The following is a 20,375-nucleotide window of genomic DNA, read 5'->3' as shown; positions in this document are numbered from 1 at the left end:
TCTCCTACAATTTAGCCATGGGAATGCACTTAACTCAAACCTGGGAAGTGGTATTGCTAAGGTGAATAGAGCAGAATTTAAAGATTATCATCGCAATAGCAATCTGGAACCTGTTGTGTGGTTTACCGAGGATATTAGACAGTGGCTGCAGATAATCACACAGGAACACCAATTCATAATTTTGTGATTCAAGAGAAAACAATCTTACTGTCGCCACTGCTCATAATTTTCAGTGTTGTAGATTATCACTTGATTTTGTTTGATTTCCTTCAGTGACGGAACAAATGTTTTGCCAGCTTAGCTGCTATAGCGAGTAGGAGGTGGGAGAACGCTTTATGAACCTCCTTGCACTGTTCTCAGTTTCTCACATGCAAAATGGACTCTGTCTGTAGGTCTACATTGTATACATTCATTGTGAACTGATTCTTGACGTGAATCTTGAGACAGTGTTGAAACCGGAAGCCCCACTGTGCCCAGTGTCTGATGCTGTGAATCGGTTTGTCAACAGATGAGTCCTTATATTTTGAGAACCAGGCAACCACTCAATTTCAGCAAGCTCTTCTTTAGACAGTCACAAAATGTGAAATTGCACCAAAGATCATGTGTAAAGAAATGAGTTCGATTTGCAGTGATGTGTAAATTTGGTTCTACATTAGCTTTTTCATACTCTCTGGCTGAAAAGATTATTCTGCACTTTCAACAGGAGTAGTTTCAAAATAAATACCTTTTAGCACTCACACTGATCTTTAGTCTTTCATTCATTCAGGGCAGAAAACTACTAAATGTGGAATTAAGCTTCAGTCAAGTAGGTTTCACTATCAGGGTATAGTATTGGCATCCTTCAGTCTCGAAAGACTATGGTATCGCACTCTGAAAGGTGGTTCTGGCACAGCGTCTAGTGTGGCTGAAAAGGCCAATCCGGGAGTGACAATCCCTTCCACACCGGGAGCAAGTGCAGTCTGTCCCTCGTCTGTTTCCCTGGCTATGGGCCTTCCTTCTTTGCCTCTTAGCCTCAGACTGTCGGCCAAGTGTCTCTTCAAACTGGGAAAGGCCATGCTGCACAGCCTGCCTCCAAGCGGGCCGCTCAGAGGTCAGGGTTTCCCACTTGTTGAGGTTCATCCCTAAGGCCTTCAGATCCCTCTTGCAGATGTCCTTGTATTGCAGCTGTGGTCTACCTGTAGGGCGCTTTCCTTGCACGAGTTCTCCATAGAGGAGATCCTTTGGGATCCGGCCATCACCCATTCTCACGACATGACCGAGCCAACGCAGGCGTCTCTGTTTCAGCAGTGCATACATGCTAGGGATTCCAGCATGTTCCAGGACTGTGTTGTTTGGAACTTTGTCCTGCCAGGTGATGCCGAGGATGCGTCGGAGGCAGCGCATGTGGAAAGCGCTCAGTTTCCTCTCCTGTTGTGAGCGAAGAGTCCATGACTCGCTGCAGTACAGAAGTGTACTCAGGACGCAAGCTCTGTAGACCTGGATCTTGGTATGTTCCGTCAGCTTCTTGTTGGACCAGACTCTCTTTGTGAGTCTGGAAAACGTGGTAGCTGCTTTACCAATGCGCTTGTTTAGCTCGGTATCGAGAGAATGAGTGTCGGAGATCATTGAGCCAAGGTACACAAAGTCATGGACAACCTCCAGTTCGTGCGCAGAGATTGTAATGCAGGGAGGTGAGTCCACATCCTGAACCATGACCTGTGTTTTCTTCAGGCTGATTGTCAGTCCAAAATCTTGGCAGGCCTTGCTAAAACGATCCATGAGCTGCTGGAGATCTTTGGAAGAGTGGGTAGTGACAGCTGCATCGTCGGCAAAGAGGAAGTCATGCAGACATTTCAGCTGGACTTTGGATTTTGCTCTCAGTCTGGAGAGGTTGAAGAGCTTTCTATCTGATCTGGTCCGGAGATAGATGCCTTCTGTTGCAGTATCTGTAACTGCATCAGGGTAACAACATTCTATTTTAAAAAGTGTAGCTCTAAAAGTGACCAATTATGAAAAGTGTGAGTCCCTCTTTCAAGAAATAGTTCTGATAGATGTCAGAAGTTATGATTGCTTATGCCAGAAAGTGAAGGAAGGGTAACGAAGGATTTTAGTATAGGCTTCTACTCAAATCATAGTTACAGCTTGCTACTATCACTCTTCCTTATATCCTTATGGGCACAATCCTAACCAACTTTCCAGCACAGGGGTAAGTGCAATACAACTCCAAGATAAGGGAACAAACATTGCCTAACCTTGAGGAGGCCTCTGTGACTGCCCCCCCCCCAACTGCAGGATGCAGCACATGCCCCACTGGCATAGCTATGGCAGTGCTGGAAAGTTGATTAGGATTGTGCCCTATGTCTTTGTTATGCAGAAATGACAGGTACACAATCAGGGAGTTTTGCTCTCATGTTAAATCAAAGTGCTTGATTCCTTTTGTGATGTCTGCCTGAAGACATTTAGGATAAGAAATAAGAAAGTTCACCTATGTTTAATTTTATAGAGGCTTTCTGAGTGTTTTTAAAACAGTAAAGGCACAGTCCATTCTGCACTAGATTTCTTGAAATTTACATAATGTGTGGGGAGATTGGTAGAGGCAAAGCTTTCTTTGCCCCATTACAATAGAAGCCTGACAGTCCAGCTTTCTGTAGGACGTTCCACAAACTATATTCAGAGAGAGTTCACTACGGTAAGTCAATTGAAAGGGATTAAGTTATTTGTGGCACATGAACAACTTGCTCTCTGGATTGGGGCCAATGTACATGAAGTTTTCTGAGCACTTGGAGAAGGAGTTGTATAAATATTAAGACTGACTATAAAGACAAGGCATGCAGTACAGCAATAGGATGAAGATATCTTTAAGAGCTTCTTATAAGGTCAGTGGAAATGTGCCCAACACTAAAGTGCTTCTTGATGACTTACATCCTGTACCTTCTCTGTTTATACTGATGATGAAGTGATGGTATTGGTCCTATCAGTTCACCAATACTGCACAAAGCTTGACAATGCTCTGAGAATGCCTGTCCCCTTTGGAAGTGTGTACTTAACTCTCCCAAATAGTTTGGCAGTTCAAGAGTGAAAACAGACAAAATCTTGTCCTGATTAGCTATAAAGGTTGAACCTACTTATCCATGGATTTTTGATCTGCAAATTTGGCTCAGTGTGGGTCCTCAGGACCCCTATTAAGCCACATTTGGCCGAACCAGAAGCCTCTGGAGGCGACCGGTTGCGTTCAGAGCTCAGTGGACCCCAAAATTCATGTGATTTGATATCGCACGGAATTCAGTATCCGTGAAGGATCCAGGAACAGAACTCTCACGGATAATGAGGATCCACCTGTATTTTATTGTTGTCCTCACCTTCAGTAATTGTCTTCCAGCTAGAGATGTGAAGGCCCAGAAAAAACCGGAAAAATTTGGAAAAAAATCCAGTTTTCCCCCGTTTTTTCCTGAAGACTTTTTTGTTTTTTTCTGAAAAATTGGAAAAAGAAAAGAGAGGAAAAAAATTGATTATGGAATGTTTTATTTTAACATGATGAATAAAATATTTTAAGACAAGCTGTTCAAATATTTTCCAAATCATTTCTAAAAAATCTGTATGGTATTAGATTATTCTAATTTCTGTGCACTGAGGACAAGCAAGTCCTAGATTACAAACTGAACTCTCCAATGCAAGAACAAGATGCATTTCTTCCTTTAGGAGCTGCTGCCATTGCCACAAGAAAAGAAAAAGGTTTCAGTTCTGTTTTTGCATGTGGGTGGGTATGTTTGGTTCTGTTCTGTCCTCTTCACAAGGCTCAAAGCATTGGAAGTAAATACAGAGCAACAAAAAGGACCTGAGAGTATATACTTAAGTTTAAAAGGTAAGAGTTTACATTTATCTGATTCCAGAAAACTGAATCATTTAGCTACATTAGTTTATCTTTAGAACCTTTGTGTAAATAATGATTAATTACTCCTAATCTGGTTCTTTACTTCCCCCACCCACAACCATAGATTAGTGTCTTCTTGCAAACTACCCATTAAATTATTTTTCTTTCCTGCTTCCCTCAGGAAAATGGTGAGACCAATGTCTAGCATATGGAGGCATTTTCACATTACAAGTTCTTCTGAGAAGAAAAATGTGATTTGCGAATATTGTCAGATGAAATACACATTTCCAAATGCTACCAGGAAGACAAAACACATTCTTGTATGTAACAAGTGGCCTGTAGATATTTAAAAAATCCTCATGGATCTAAGTGAAGAGGACCACAATGATGAAAATGCACATAGTTTTTCTCAGTGTTCTCATTCAAGTACATTTAATGAGTCCTCTTTCTACTCCATCTGTAACATCAGCAGCAACTCAAAGTGCTGTCCCATCAGCAGCATCTTCAAGTAAACAGATACTGAAGATAGCTGCATCCAAAAATTATTCAATAACTTCATTTGTAGACAAGATGACACCTGAAGATCAGGAAAAAATTGATCAAGCTCTTGCAAGAGCAATATATTCTTCTGGAACACCATTTTCAATAACTTAAAATACGTACTAGCAGGAAGCTTTGAAATTACTAAGACCATCATACCATTTGCCCAGCAGACATTTTTGGAGCAAGCCTCTTTTGGAGTCAGAATATGAATGTGTCATGGAATCTATGCAAGGAAAAATTAATGAAGCACTGTGTCTTGCATTACTTACAGATGGATGGACAAATGTGAGAGGAGAAGGAATTATAAATTTTGTTATAACAACACTTCAACCAGCTTTTTACAAAAGCATTGAAACAGGAGAGAACAGACATACTGCAGAGTATATCAGCTGTAAAATATGTGAAGTCCTATAGAAAATTGGGAGTGGTAAAGTATTTGCTTTGCTGACTGACAATGCCAGCAATATGAAAGCAGCATGGAAGATTATAATGGAGAAGTATCCACTACTGCAATAGGATGTGCATCTCATGGGCTCAACTTGCTTCTTAATGATATTATAAAACTGGACACCCTTTAAATGATCTATAGATGAGCAAAAGAAGTTATAAAACATGTAAAAGGTACTCATATTGTAGCTGCAGTTTTCAAGAAGAAGCAAGTAGAAAAAATGCAAAGAATAAAATAGTGACACTGAAGCTCTGTAGTCAAACTCGGTGGGCTGGAGTGATCTCCTTTGCAAGTTTAACTAAAAAACAAAGAAGCTCTTCAAGAAACAGTAACAGTTGAAGATCTTAAAGTACCCAGGAATGTGAGAAACACTGTTCTTGATCAGGAGGTCTTCTGGGTTCAGCTGTAAAATTGCCTGAAGATTCTAAAGCCAATTGCTGCAGCAATCACTGCATCTAAATCAGATAGTGCACTTTTGTCAGAAATTCCTTATTTAATGACCAAGATAAAAACAACTGTTTTTGACAATCTCAGTATATCTCCACTTACAACTACAGAAGAAAGCAAAGTGAAAGATTTTATTTAAAAAGGGAAGAATTTCTGATCCCCTGTCCTGACCTGTCCTGACCCCGCCCCCACTCTCCCCTACACCCCAAAAAGCCACTCCACCACCTAGTGGTGCTACTTACCATTAGCAGCTTGGCATCCTCCTCCTCCCACAGCACAGGTGCTCCCTCCTCTCCAGATGCTGCAAATGTGCTTTAGAGGGTGTTTGTGGCCCCCAGAGCTGTTGGTACCTGTGTACTACTGGCATTGAGTAGGATTGGGTCCTTATTGACTCACAGCTGAAGTCAACAGCCTCGATTGAGAAGTGTTGTGTTTGGGATGAAGTGGGATAAAGTGATGCAAGCTCTGCAAGCTCTGTCTGCAGTGTTGGATCTGAGTTTGCTGTTTTACACATGCAAATTGTCACTTGATTTGGCAGTCCTTAAATGGCAACTATATACTGTATCTACATCATTTTTCACTCATTTTCATTCTAATCTCTAATATTTTAATGTTTATCTGGGGCTTTGAGATCTGCAAGTGAAAGATGGATACATATTCTGGCATTACTGTTGTTTTTGTCTAAATAGGGTAGTGCTTGCAAACACCTGAAGAATTGATGCTAAAATAGGAGTATATTTGCCACCTGTTCCATTTCTGATTTGCTGTGTAATCTTTGAGTATCTACCCACATATGCTCATTTTAAAGTATTTTGAAATCTCAAGGTCTAGCTCAGAAACTTCCAGTAATTCCTAATGTTTGGTTAGCAAGAGTCTAAATTTAGGGTCACATCTTTCATGTGAAAATTGATTCCACAGTCCGTTGCCAAGTCATATTTGAATGAAGAGATGTTCACATCTGAGTGAACGTGGCAATCATTCATTTTATTTTTAGATTCAAGTCTGCTCAGTCTTGAGTTGTTCAAAATGCAGGTGAAACGTTTGTCCTAGTTTGCTTTTTGTATGGATTTATTCCCACTAATAACTGCTTTGTGGTAGCAATAGTCAAGTAAATATGGGTCATTGCTTACATTTGTCATGTCATAATATCAGAAAGGTTACACTTGTGTCCGTTACATACACATCTTAAATACTAACTCTAGGCTTCAATCACCTGTGACATTCAGTGGATGTGGGAGGACTGCAGCAGTGGCCCAGGCTCCTATGACACATATGCCATGCTGCCCCAACCACTTGTGCCCACACAGACATATAGGTGATGGGTGTCTTCCCTTGATCCAACAACACAGTATAGTACACACCATCATTTTGCTTCTCATGCTCTTAAGGACCCTGAGCTTTTAAAAAATTAATCTACAGATTTTGTACTCTTCCCCCATGGGTTTGCACTCACTCAGCGTACTGATCTTTGGCTCAAACTTATATAAGGATTTTGATAAAAGGAATCATTTGATTGTGATCTTCACCCAAATGAACTGCACAGAGTAGACTATGTCCACAATGCACATTAACAAAAGAAGGCATCTTTTTTATTATATCAGATTTTTTAGAGCAGGTGTCAGCAGACTATGGCCAGCAGGCCAGATCTGGCCCACCGCCCAAAATCATGCAGAGTTCGGCTTGGAAGGCAAAACCTCCTGCCCACGTACTAGTTGGGGAATGGCAGAGCTACTCACTTGAGCAGCTTTGCCATTCCCTGCCAGTGCATGGCAAACTGGGCAGGAAGCCTCCCAAGTCAAGCTCTGCGCAGACACTTCCAGGAGCTCAGCAACAGGGACATTCAGTGATGACATGATGATGTTATCACCAAATGTCCAACCTCCCTTTCCCAAAAAGGTTGCCGACACCTGCTTTAGAGTGAACACAACAACACTGGTCCAGACTACTGTTTTCGGACTCAGCGCTAAGAGTCTGTTCAAATGTTCAGGAAAGAAAAAGGACTGTACCATTGCAAAATGCAGGTAAAAGACTCCATGTTTAAAAAACTTCCCTCCCCATATTGAAACTTTCTTACACGTGGAATGATGGTATGTAAGGGAGAAGGTTATTCAGCTGGCATCCTCCCTGATATGCTAGCTTTCTATGAAGGTTTTGACCAGGAGGAGCTTTCAGGCATGTGATCCCCCTACTTCTGTTAGTGAAATCTTTCTGAATTTTCAATGAGTTCCAAGGAGAAATCACATGATAGCCACTTGTACAGGCAATTGGAAATCATCACTTTCCAGTCAAAGTGATGGCTGTTCATATCCTGTACAAGCCTGACACTATGCTTGTACATGCCTCAGTTTGTCACCCTTTACAGGGGCATTCCTTTGGAGGGGAAAGTGGCTTCATTTGGCCAGCATTCCCTTTCTCTCACTCCTGCACCTTTACCCCAATTAACTATTCCCCTCTTCTTCCACAGCTTGATTTGTCTTCCAACAGCAGGTTGAAGAGCCAAGCCTCCCAAAAGTTAGACAAGGCAGCCTCTCTTTTCAGCTAGCCCCCCAGCTTGTACTGGTTCTCAGTTGTGGCTTATCACTCCTGGGGCTGCATCTTTCCTATGTCTGTTCCCCCCCCCCCTTTTAAAACAGACTCCATTGCCCTGCAATTCTCTTTGTCCTTCAGACTCCACCAGGAAGCTATCCTGGTGTTGTCAAGGAAGAGGAGTCACACTGATAATAGTGAGTGTGTGAGCACAGCCGCAATATGCCTTTCCAAGGTATGATTTATGGGTGGAAGGAGTGGGGCTTGTTTCTGCCATGATGCACACCTTGTGGACTATCTGTGGTGGGAGACTGGTGTGGGGAGTCCACCAAGGGCAGTGCTACACAAGATGATGATGATTGTTGGAAGCAATACCACTGGTGCACCAGTGTCTCCTGCAGCAAATGTGTGATATATGGAACTAAAATATGTAATTTACATCCATCTTTAAATACACGTGGACCAGTTTTTCCCAGCCACATGTACTTAGGTGCTTTAAGGCGCATGTACATGGATTTTTGACTTCCATGCTTCATGAGTTTGCTGTGAAAAACCCTGGTGCAATACCAGGGTTTTCAGCAACTACTTTAATGGGAAGCACTGCCTTGAGTTTGCCCAAGAAGTTGGTTAAAAATGTTCTGTTTGTGGAGTGTGTGTGACAGACTGACTAATGCAGCTGCCGCTTTGTGTTTCAGCTGTTTTCATTTGCTACTTGCATGTTTTATTTGCTTCCGTTTTAGTTTAGTTGTTGCTTGTTAGCTACCTTGAGAGTATCTTTGGCTGACCAGCAAGATAAAACAATTAGAATACATTAAAATAAATAAGCCAACTAAATGCCAGTGATGAAGGGAGACATTGCTGCAACTGCAGAGTTGCTAAACGTATGTTGGAGTGGAGGAAGGAGAGACGAAAAAGCCCTCAATGTTGAACTGTATGACTGCTGCCATAAGATATGTATCCTGGTAATTGTGGTTTCTGTCTGGATTCCATTGGAAATGAGTCGCTATCATTCATTTGTTAGACAGTCATGATAGTTTTGCCCACATGTTGGTTGCTGAGCTTGGCTCTGAGAAAATGTGACTTGGGAGTAAACAAGCAGCTGAGCATGTACGCTAAACTACTTCCACAGTCCTAGAGGTGTTTGCATGTTGACAAAACAGCCTTTGGACTTGCACAGCTGCCCATTAGCTGCTGCCTGCTTTGTGAAAACCTTCACCTGATCCTTGGGGAATGTTCCTTACCCCAGAGGTATGTCTCTCTCTTCAAACACAAATGTTAGTCATGCTACAGCTTTGCCCTTTTAGGATATTGTTGCCAAGCTCCTTAGTCCATAACACATTCAGGACTTAGAGAGGATCCGTTTATTTTCTATGAATAAAAATACAGTATACCCCAGGTAGAATTTTAATTCCAGTAATATGGACAATGGCACATGGGGTGGGAAAACAATCCTGGCTATGTTTTTAATGGAGCTTGGTTTTTGTTGTCTTTGGGCCCAATCCTGTCCAATTTTCCAGTGCTGGTGCTGCTGTACCAATGGGGTATGCACTGCTTCCTGTGTTGGGGAGGTAGCCACAGAGGCCTCCTCAAGGTATGGGAACATTTGTTCCATTACCTTGGGGCTGCATTGCGATTGCACCGGTGCTGGAAAGTTGGATAAGATTGGGCCTTTGTCTTTTGCCTTCAGTGACCCTGAGAACTGTAGTGGGGTGTGTGTGTTTGTAGTGTCCTTGGGGCATCTTGCCATGCTTGAGGTGGTGCCAGTGGCTATGTTAATTTCTAGTGACTGGCAGGGAGGCAGTTCGCCCAGACTTGACCGCTCATTGGCCCTGCACCTGCCCCCATCCCCTGCTTAGTTCCAGTGCTGGTGCTGCTGTACCAATGGGGTATGCACTGCTTCCTGTGTTGGGGAGGTAGCCACAGAGGCCTCCTCAAGGTATGGGAACATTTGTTCCATTACCTTGGGGCTGCATTGCGATTGCACCGGTGCTGGAAAGTTGGATAAGATTGGGCCTTTGTCTTTTGCCTTCAGTGACCCTGAGAACTGTAGTGGGGTGTGTGTGTTTGTAGTGTCCTTGGGGCATCTTGCCATGCTTGAGGTGGTGCCAGTGGCTATGTTAATTTCTAGTGACTGGCAGGGAGGCAGTTCGCCCAGACTTGACCGCTCATTGGCCCTGCACCTGCCCCCATCCCCTGCTTAGTTTGCCCTGGTGTGTTCTCTGACTGCCAGTGTTGGGGCTGATGGGTTTACTGATTGGCTCCTTGGACACACCACCAATAATATGTGGATGACATACTCTGACTTCATAGCAATGTCACGTTGATGTAGCGTATATGGCACGCTGACATTGCTTTGCCAGGATAGGCTTGATCTTTGTAGCACTGACACTGGTGTGCCCACTAGTGTGGCATTGCCAGGACAGGCTTAGGATATGATTGACATTGCGCCACTGTCTGTGTGAGGTTAGCATAACATCCAAAAGTGGATTGGGCTGTCAAGGCCAAGGAGTAGCTAGCAGGAAAGAGTTAAGCATCTCCATGTTCCCCACTGCTCTAAATTGCCCTCCACAAACCTGTGTTTAAAAAGCTCAAAACAAACAAAAAAATCATCAAGTACGTATCGTCATATACTTGGTCATCAAGTACATGTCACATGGAGACATACATGTAACGTACTTAGAACACTGTTAGAAACAGCTCAAACCAAAATGATAGAAACCACACAAGGCTGATTGGCAATAGGGATTTGAATCTTTACTGCAGTAAAGGGAGTGATCCAGACCACAATGCTAATCAGGACCAGCTCACCAGAGCATCCATCAAACATACATTTTATAACCTTCTCCCATCCAAAAGTCCCTCCTCCATTCACCATTTGATGAATTACTAAGAGGTTACATCCTTTCCCCTGGGGGCTGGGGATAAGAATAGGCCCTCAGTTTGGCTGTACTTGTCATAAGAGGCGACTAAACAGCCACCAGGTACATGGGACTCGTCAGCCTGGGAAGGCAGCTCATCTGAGAGAAGGAAAACTCTGATCCCAAACCTCCACTGCCTTGTGGCTATATCCAGTTATGGAAAAGGCTTCAGGAGTCAACCTCGAGGCAAAATCCGGAGCCAGAGTCCCTGAGGCAGTTCATGGCTGAACACAGTCACGTTCTGGTAACTCCTGTGACACCGCTGGAACCAACCGTATTGGCCTCTGCCTTTCCATTGGACCATTTCAGCGACGTGGAGAGGGGGGATTTGCTGCATGGGTAACAGCCTGTCCTCCATACCTATTTTACCCAGGCTTCGCGCACTGGAGAGGACACTCTGTTCCAGAGCCACCATTCAGAGCGTGACACCATGGTCTTCCAAGACTGAAGGATGCCAACAGCAAACATCCTTTCTGACCTCCTACAATGTATAGCCCCTTGATATGTTCCCCCACCCTACACATACATCCCATGTTCATGCAAAAGACCTAATTAGCTATGCGGGGTATGTGAGTACATATCCATTTGCTAATTAAGTATGCCTACTAAAACTTGAACTTTTACTGTTCTTCACTACCTTGTTTGCTTTTGTGTCTAATTGGGAAGCATCTAGTCTTATCTAGTCTTGTCCTTCTACTCCCTATCCCTTATCTATACTTACACTTTCAGCTTCTCTCAGCAGTCTATCTAAATAATAAGCTTTGCAAAGCTAGCTACACTTCTAAGATTAATAGCTTCTACTAAGCTAGGTATTTCCCTGTCAAGGTTGTAGGTTCTGCTTCAAATCATAAACCATAAATCATATATCATGAACTCTATCCGTCTCATCACAATCCCAGGTGCTTTTTGAGCCAGCGCAAGTCCCTTGCACTGGCCCAGGAGTGTTGCAAACATACTGTAAGGTGCAAGGATGTGTGCTGGCCTGTGGAAGCCAGATCTGGCCTCAGCACCAACACAGCCAGGTACGTTCGCTCTGGCATCCCTAGGCTGGCGTGGGGGTTTGGGGAGGGCAGGGGGGAGGGCGGAATGAGGATGTTCCGGGGTGGGGGGAAGGGAGAGCTGGTGGGCAGACTGGCCTGGGGAGGGATCAGGATTCAGCACTTAGGCTGGATCCTAATCCCTGTCCCCATCAGCCTTACATGGGCTGCTGGCACAAATCCAAGTAGCCCCATAGGGCTGGCTGGGGTATTACTCAGGGTAAGGGGACATGTCCCCTTACTCTGAGTTGTACCCCAGCCCACATTTAGCCTGCGCTTGATACAGCACAGGCCAGTCGGCCTGCCTGTTGCAGGGCAGGTTAGGATTGTGCTGTTAATCGGTTTATTTTGCTAGCCTCTCAGCGATACTGCCCTTATGTTGTGAAAGTACATAGTGAAGTCACAGTGAGAGCATGTGAAGTCACATAGAACAAGTTAATACAGAAGTGCTCTATCTGAAATATTACTTATTTATTGGGTGTCTTATGTGTTTGGAGGGTAGGGTGTCTCGCTGAATGTTACACCAACATGAAAGAAAAGAGAAATGCTGTAGTTTCTTCAGTGCTTTAAACATTGATTGGTTTCCTAATTACAGTTCTCTTCAAAAGTATATAACAATTAGCGTATCCCAAAGATAAATTTTCTTGTGGGACACATAAGAACATAAGAACATAAGAACAGCCCCACTGGATCAGGCCATAGGCCCATCTAGTCCAGCTTCCTGTATCTCACAGCGGCCCACCAAATGCCCCAGGGAGCACACCAGATAACAAGAGACCTCATCCTGGTGCTCTCCCCTACATCTGGCATTCTGACTTAACCCATTCCTAAAATCAGGAGGTTGCGCATACACATCATGGCTTGTACCCCATAATGGATTTTTCCTCCAGAAACTCGTCCAATCCCCTTTTAAAGGCGTCTAGGCTAGACGCCAGCACCACATCCTGTGGCAAGGAGTTCCACAGACCGACCACGCGCTGAGTAAAGAAATATTTTCTTTTGTCTGTCCTAACCCGCCCAACACTCAATTTTAGTGGATGTCCCCTGGTTCTGGTATTATGTGAGAGTGTAAAGAGCATCTCCCTATCCACTCTGTCCATCCCCTGCATAATTTTGTATGTCTCAATCATGTCCCCCCTCAAGCGTCTCTTTTCTAGGCTGAAGAGGCCCAAACGCCGCAGCCTTTCCTCATAAGGAAGGTGCCCCAGCCCCGTAATCATCTTAGTCGCTCTCTTTTGCACCTTTTCCATTTCCACTATGTCTTTTTTGAGATGCGGCGACCAGAACTGGACACAATACTCCAGGTGTGGCCTTACCATAGATTTGTACAACGGCATTATAATACTAACCGTTTTGTTCTCAATACCCTTCCTAATGATCCCAAGCATAGAATTGGCCTTCTTCACTGCTGCCGCACATTGGGTCGACACTTTCATCGACCTGTCCACCACCACCCCAAGATCTCTCTCCTGATCTGTCACAGACAGCTCAGAACCCATCAGCCTATATGTGAAGTTTTGATTTTTTGCCCCAATGTGCATGACTTTACACTTACTGACATTGAAGCGCATCTGCCATTTTGCTGCCCATTCTGCCAGTCTGGAGAGATCCTTGTGGAGCTCCTCACAATCACTTCTGGTCTTTACCACTCGGAAAAGTTTGGTGTCATCTGCAAACTTAGCCACTTCACTGCTCAACCCTGTCTCCAGGTCATTTATGAAGAGGTTGAAAAGCACCGGTCCCAGGACAGATCCTTGGGGCACACCGCTTTTCACCTCTCTCCATTGTGAAAATTGCCCATTGACACCCACTCTCTGCTTCCTGGCCTCCAACCAGTTCTCAATCCATGAGAGGACCTGTCCTCTAATTCCCTGACTGTGGAGTTTTTTCAGTAACCTTTGGTGAGGGACCGTGTCAAACGCCTTCTGAAAGTCCAGATATATAATGTCCACGGGTTCTCCCGCATCCACATGCCTGTTGACCTTTTCAAAGAATTCTATAAGGTTCGTGAGGCAAGACTTACCCTTACAGAAGCCATGCTGACTCTCCCTCAGCAAGGCCTGTTCGTCTATGTGTTTTGAGATCCTATCTTTGATGAGGCATTCCACCATCTTACCTGGTATAGATGTTAGGCTGACCGGCCTATAGTTTCCCGGGTCCCCCCTCTTTCCCTTTTTAAAAATAGGCGTGACATTTGCTATCCTCCAATCTTCTGGCACTGTGGCCGTTTTGAGGGACAAGTTGCATACCTTAGTCAAGAGATCTGCAACTTCATTCTTCAATTCCTTAATAACCCTTGGGTGTACGCCATCAGGGCCCGGTGACTTATTGATCTTTAATTTATCAATGAGGTCTGAAACATCTTCTCTTTTAACCTCTATCTGACTTAACTCCTCGGTTAGAAGGGGCCGTTCGGGCAGCGGTATCTGCCCGAGGTCTTCTGCCGTGAAGACAGATGCAAAGAACTCATTGAATTTCTCTGCCATCTCTAAGTCTCCTTTTATCTCCCCTTTCCCTCCCTCACCATCCAGAGGGCCAACCGCTTCTCTGGCGGGTTTCCTGCTTCTAACATATTTGAAGAAGCTTTTATTATTCCCCTTAATGTTGCTGGCCATGCGTTCCTCATAGTCTCGCTTGGCCTCCCGTATCACCTTCTTACATTTCTTTTGCCACAGTTTATGTTCCTTTTTATTCTCTTCATTAGGGCAAGACTTCCATTTACGGAAGGAAGCTTCCTTGCCCTTCACAGCCTCTCTAACTTGGCTGGTTAGCCATGCGGGCACTCTCCTGGATTTAGTGGAACCCTTCTTTCTTTGCGGTATACACCTCTGCTGGGCCTCTATTACTGTTGTTTTAAGCAGCCTCCATGCACTCTGGAGAGACTGGACTCTTTTTACCCTCCCTTTCAGCCTCCTTCTAACCAGCCTCCTCATTTGAGGGAAGTCCGCCCGTCGGAAGTCAAGGGTTTTTGTTAGAGATTTACCTGGTATTCCTCCCCCAACGTGCACGTCAAAACGGATCGCAGCATGATCACTGTTCCCCAATGGCTCAGTAACGTTTACATCTCTAACCAGGTCCTGCGTACCGCACAAAATTAAATCCAGAGTCACCTGTCCTCTGGTGGGCTCCGTGACTAGCTGATCTAAGCCACAGTCATTTAGCACGTCAAGAAATCCGGTTTCCTTATCGTGACCAGAACACAAATTGACCCAGTCAATATGAGGATAATTGAAGTCCCCCATGATTACAACCCTGTCCTTCCTTGTCACTTCCCTGATCTGTTTCCTCATTTCAAGGTCCCCATCAGATTTCTGGTCTGGAGGGCGATAGCACACCCCCAGTATTACATCGCTGCTCAAGCCTGGTAATTTAACCCACAGAGATTCTACGGTGGAGTCGGACCCACCTTCAATCTCTACTTTGCTGGATTCTATCCCTTCCTTAACATAAAGGGCCACCCCACCTCCAACACGCCCCTGCCTGTCCCTCCTGTAGAGTTTATAGCCCGGGATTGCGGTATCCCACTGATTCTCCGCATTCCACCAGGTTTCCGTTATGCCCACTATGTCAATATTTTCCCTTGTCACCAGACATTCTAGTTCTCCCACCTTTGCTCGTAGACTTCGGGCATTCGCATAAAAGCAATTATACACGGAATGCCCCAGGATGGGCTGCTTATTCGCTCCTTTGTCCCCGCATCCTCTCACAGATTACACAGATTACATAGAGGATATTGAAAGCCTAAAACAACATAAATTATTCCTAATAACCATTGATGTTTCTAATTTAATTTGTTTTTGTTATAATGCAATCTTGGAAAAGCCAAAGAAATCAGTAATGCCATATTTAATCCCAGGAAACTTGAACAAAAAGCCAATTGATGCCTCTTGTAGAAGTTTACGGTAGGAGTTTACTGTAGCTCAGGGCCGAGTTGGGGGTGATTTTGCCAGCAGCTGATCTGAAACATTGGTACAGAAAAAAAGAAATCTTCAGGTTTTGGGTGGACCTGATAAAACAGCTTGAAACTATAGTTGAATGGAGCAAGCTACATCAGTGTAAATTTCCTCTGAATGCCAGTGCCAGGCAAGCAATGGCAGGAGTTTAAGTAAAGTACATATAATCTGGAACAATTTTGTATGGCTTCCCTATTTTCACATGTCTTCATCCCTTTCTCTTTGTCTCCTTTGTGTCAATATTGTAAGCTTCCTGAGTTTACATGGTAAAACACTAGGCACATTGATGGTACCCTTTTAAAATTTATTTTGGTATTTTTTTTTTAATCCTGCCTTCTTTCCCTGCAGGGGCAACCAGGTCAGTTCACAATGAATATACATCATTTAAAACATAAATAGTGCCCAAGTGTGTTCTACATGAAATAACACTTCTTCTAGCATGAAAGAACACTTCTTAAAGCCACCTTTTAAAAGCTGACTTGGAGCACAAATGTAGGCATGTTTATTCAGTAAGAAGCCCTATTTTGTTCATGGGGGAGGGGGGCTTACTCCCAGGAAAACATGTATAGGATTGCAGCCTTATTCTTTGTTAACTGCTTGACAAAGGAAGCTTTGGGTTTGGGTAGCATTAAGTTTGCAGCGTATGTCATCTTGGATCCATAATTCTACATTTCTTATTTGAAGACTTACTTTAGGTTCACAACCTATGCCTTAACGTTCTCCATTGATGGAGCTTCTGTCCCTAGATGGTTCTGAGCCAACAAAATACACTGATGATAAGAAAGGATGCGATTTAATCAGAACTGTGTTTCTTTTTGCAAGAGTCTTGGCTTGAGCTCAACATTTTAGTTCATTTTCCAATCCCAGGAACTCTGTAATACGCTTGTTGACTGTTCAGAGAATATCTGATAACTTTCTACAGTAATCCAATCCATGTTAATGGGATGTGCTCTCACCCTTTATCCCTTTGACCTCATATAGTTTCCTATAGCAACAGCATCTCTCAGTCTCTGTTATTGTGGCATAGTGTAAACACAACCTGGGAAAGAAATATTCTGCCAACAACTCCAGATTTTCCAATGATAGCCACCGGGTCGATGGGACTCGTCAGCCTGGGAAGGCAGCTCATCTGAGAGAAGGAAAACTCTGACCCCAAACCTCCACTGCCTTGTGGCTACATCCAGTTATGGAAAAGGCTTCAGGAGTCAACCTCGAGGCAAAATCCGGAGCCAGAGTCCCTGAGGCAGTTCATGGCTGAACACAGTCACGTTCTGGCAACTCCTGCGATGCCGCTGGAACCAACCGTATTGGCCTCTGCCTTTCCATTGGACCATTTCAGTGACGTGGAGAGGGGGGATTTGCTGCATGGGTAACAGCCTATCCTCCATACCTATTTTACCCAGGCTTCGCGCACTGGAGAGGACACTCTGTTCCAGAACCACCATTCAGAGCGCGACACCATAGTCTTCCGAGACTGAAGGATGCCAACAACAAAGCAGTGATATTATCAGCATTCAAGTGCTGCATTTGAGATTTTTTTTCAAAAGTTCCTTAGTCAAGAAATGGCATCAGTCTCAACAGGAAGCAAACTGAGAAATTTGCCGAGGGGGACAAAGACATGTCCAGGCCATCGTCTTTCCCAACGGCTATCTGGGAGATGATATGTAACCTTAATATAACATGAGGTATAATCTCGCCCAGTATTTTCCAAACTGTGGATTGTGACCTGATTGTTTGTGGGTTATGAAGCTGACAAGTAACAAGGAAAACATATTGAGCCCTATGGAAAGTGAAACTGAGCTGCACGTGTGTCTTTATGCATGAGTTGGCAAATGTTCCTCAGTCTGCTCCAAAGGGCAGGTGAAGAGGAACACAACACCAGCAGAATGGTCCCAATCAGATGAATACAAGCCCCAAAAAACATCTAGAAGGAAGTCCCTCTACAACTGAAAAGGAAAATGTACTGAGCCTTATGGAAAGTGAAACTGAGCCTCACTTACATGTTTGCTCATGAGTGAATAGGAATGCAAGGCCACCACAATAGTTCTGATCCGAGATGATTCAGCCCCCCCCCCCCCCCACCATAGTAGGAAAGGATAAAATAAGGCTTGAGCAGCTGGCAAAGTGAAACTTTATTTTTAAGTCTCATAAAGCCTAGATGTGTAAAGTATCATTTTAAAAAGTGGGTCCTGTTAACACCACTGCTCTTTTTGAGAACCACTGCTCTATCCTCAAGATATACAGATTTACCCAACAAGAATTCCTATGAATTCTTATGGCACTTACTTGTTAGCAAGCATGCAGAGCCTAGCACTCTGTCAATGCAATCTTAAACATGTCTATTCAGAAGTAAGTCTCTGTGTGTACTGTGGGGCTTATTCCCAGGTAAGTGTGCATAGGATTTTGTTATAAGACTGCAATCATATACACGTACTCCTGGGAATCAGCCCTTCTGAGTAGACATGCATAGGTTTGTGCTGTTAGATACCTTTTTATGTTCAACTGATATGAACATAAATACGTTCTATATGAATTTGGGATGAAATGAGCTAAATATTTATGAGAAGTTTTGAAATAGGAATAAGTGGTAGGAGAAGAAAACACTCTACTGGAGAAATGTAAAGTTCTTTGTTGTATAGACTGAGTGGAGTATGAATGAGGGGGAAAGGGTATCATGACAAAGGGGCTATCACAGCAAAGTGATAGTTAGTGCACATTATCCTGGTATAGTTTGGTAACTAATGCTTACAAGACTGCTGTAAGTATGTGTGTCAGTTATTAAAGTACAGGCCCTACATATACAATCATGACCTGGACTTTATTAAAATTGATCTCTATTTCTAGATCTTTATCCGCAACTCTTTCTGAGCAGCAAAAATTGTCCATAATTTTCTAGGCATTCTGTGCCTGCCTTCTCTGAAGTAAATCCCATTTATTTCAGTGAGACTTACTTCCAGGTAAGTGGGAATAGGATTGCAGCCCTAGTAATGTTTGCAAGCCATGCTTCCTGCACCAGCAGAGTTCTTCCATGCAGTTGTCCTCCCTGTTTTTTGCTGGGAAAATTAGTGAGCTACTGTAGACTGTGCTGTAATATATTTTAAACCAGTACCCTTTAGTTGGTTGTTATGGTGTGACCACTTTGCCACTTTGGCCCAAATATTGACAGGAAACTAACAGCCCAATCCTGAGTTGCCTGGAGCATGAGGCTGCCACGGCACCAAAATGGCTACCACAGCATCCTAAGCGCAACCAGGCAGTCTGCAGTGGCTCCTTTGCGGAAGGGGACTTTTGTCCTCTTCTCCCAGGTAAGAGAAGTAGCCCTGCAATGGGGCTACTCAATTCTGTGGCGGCTCTGGAGCTGGTACAGAATCAGAGACTCCTATGGCTGGCTGCACAGATCAACAAGGGGTGCTGCCCTGCTCTCTCCTCTCACCCTCTCCCTGCCTTCCCCTGCTTCTCCTGCCCCGGAACAGCTCCTCCCCACCTCCTCCCACACCCTCACTCATCTCTCCATTTCCCGGCATCTGGGGTGACCACCGGGTACAAGATCGCTGGCCTCCGACCAGTGCTGTCCCAGTGTGGGCTTGCACTGGGCCAGCTCCGGTGTTCAGCCAGCACTAACCCTCTCAAATGTGCTTTACAGCATGTTTACGACAGTGCGAGCCAGCTGTAAACCAGCGTACCGAGCTCAGGACTGGACTCTTAAGCAAATTAAGCCATACAGAACTTCCCAATGCAAAAGAAAAGGATGCAGGAACTTGAAGGAAAAGACATGGCAGCAAAACAGCAGCAAACAGGACCTCTCAAAAGTGACCACTAAGAGTTTTGGGACAATATTCTCTCCCTCCAAAAGTTATATATTTGGTGCCAAATTTAAAACAGGCACAGACCTCATTGTCTCCACAGTCTTCACTGTGTTCGCTGGACATCAGTGATCTGGAAAGCAAACTCTTATCGGGGACCTTTTGATTAGGTCTCCGATAGGTAATGTTCCATGACATCTCAACACTTCTTCCTCACATAACATTAAACCTTTTTCTGTATCTTCAAATCCTTCTCAATTTGCTTCCTTCTTGGTATATTAAATAGGAAATTTGATTAAAAACAAAGCAAACCTACTTGTTTTGGAAAGCTTTCTGCTATGAACATTTTTCCACTTATACAAGTGAATCACCATGACGATGGCTTTAAGCCTCTATCCTCAGTCCTATGAAAGCCTGCGAAAGACCCAATGGGGGTGACCAAGTCATGATTCATATCTGAAGTGTCATTGGAGAACATCCAGGAAGAAATTTTGACCTAGCTGGACCAAATAGGGTCTTTGCAAAGATCGGTGTGCTTTATTATTCAGCTAGAATAAATAAAACCCAAAAAGCAGTATGGAATGAAGCAGATGTTTATCCTATATATTAAATTAATTCCTGTTGTTCAATAGTACCATTTCCATCATCTCAGGTTTTTCATAATGTCACATGTAAGCACATATACGCTCATTTTCTGCAATGAGGCAGTCAACATTTGATTGTTCTTAATAGTCTTAAAACACATAGTGTGTTGAGCAGCTTATTTTATTTGATGGGGTTGTGGAATGGGCTGTGCTGGGGTGAAGCAGTTTGCCCATGTCTAAAGGCAGGCAACGGGTCCCTGGTAGTA

Source organism: Tiliqua scincoides, chromosome 1, assembly GCF_035046505.1.
Source record: "Tiliqua scincoides isolate rTilSci1 chromosome 1, rTilSci1.hap2, whole genome shotgun sequence".
Classification (NCBI taxonomy): domain Eukaryota; kingdom Metazoa; phylum Chordata; class Lepidosauria; order Squamata; family Scincidae; genus Tiliqua; species Tiliqua scincoides.
Note: the sequence above shows the minus strand (reverse complement) of the source record.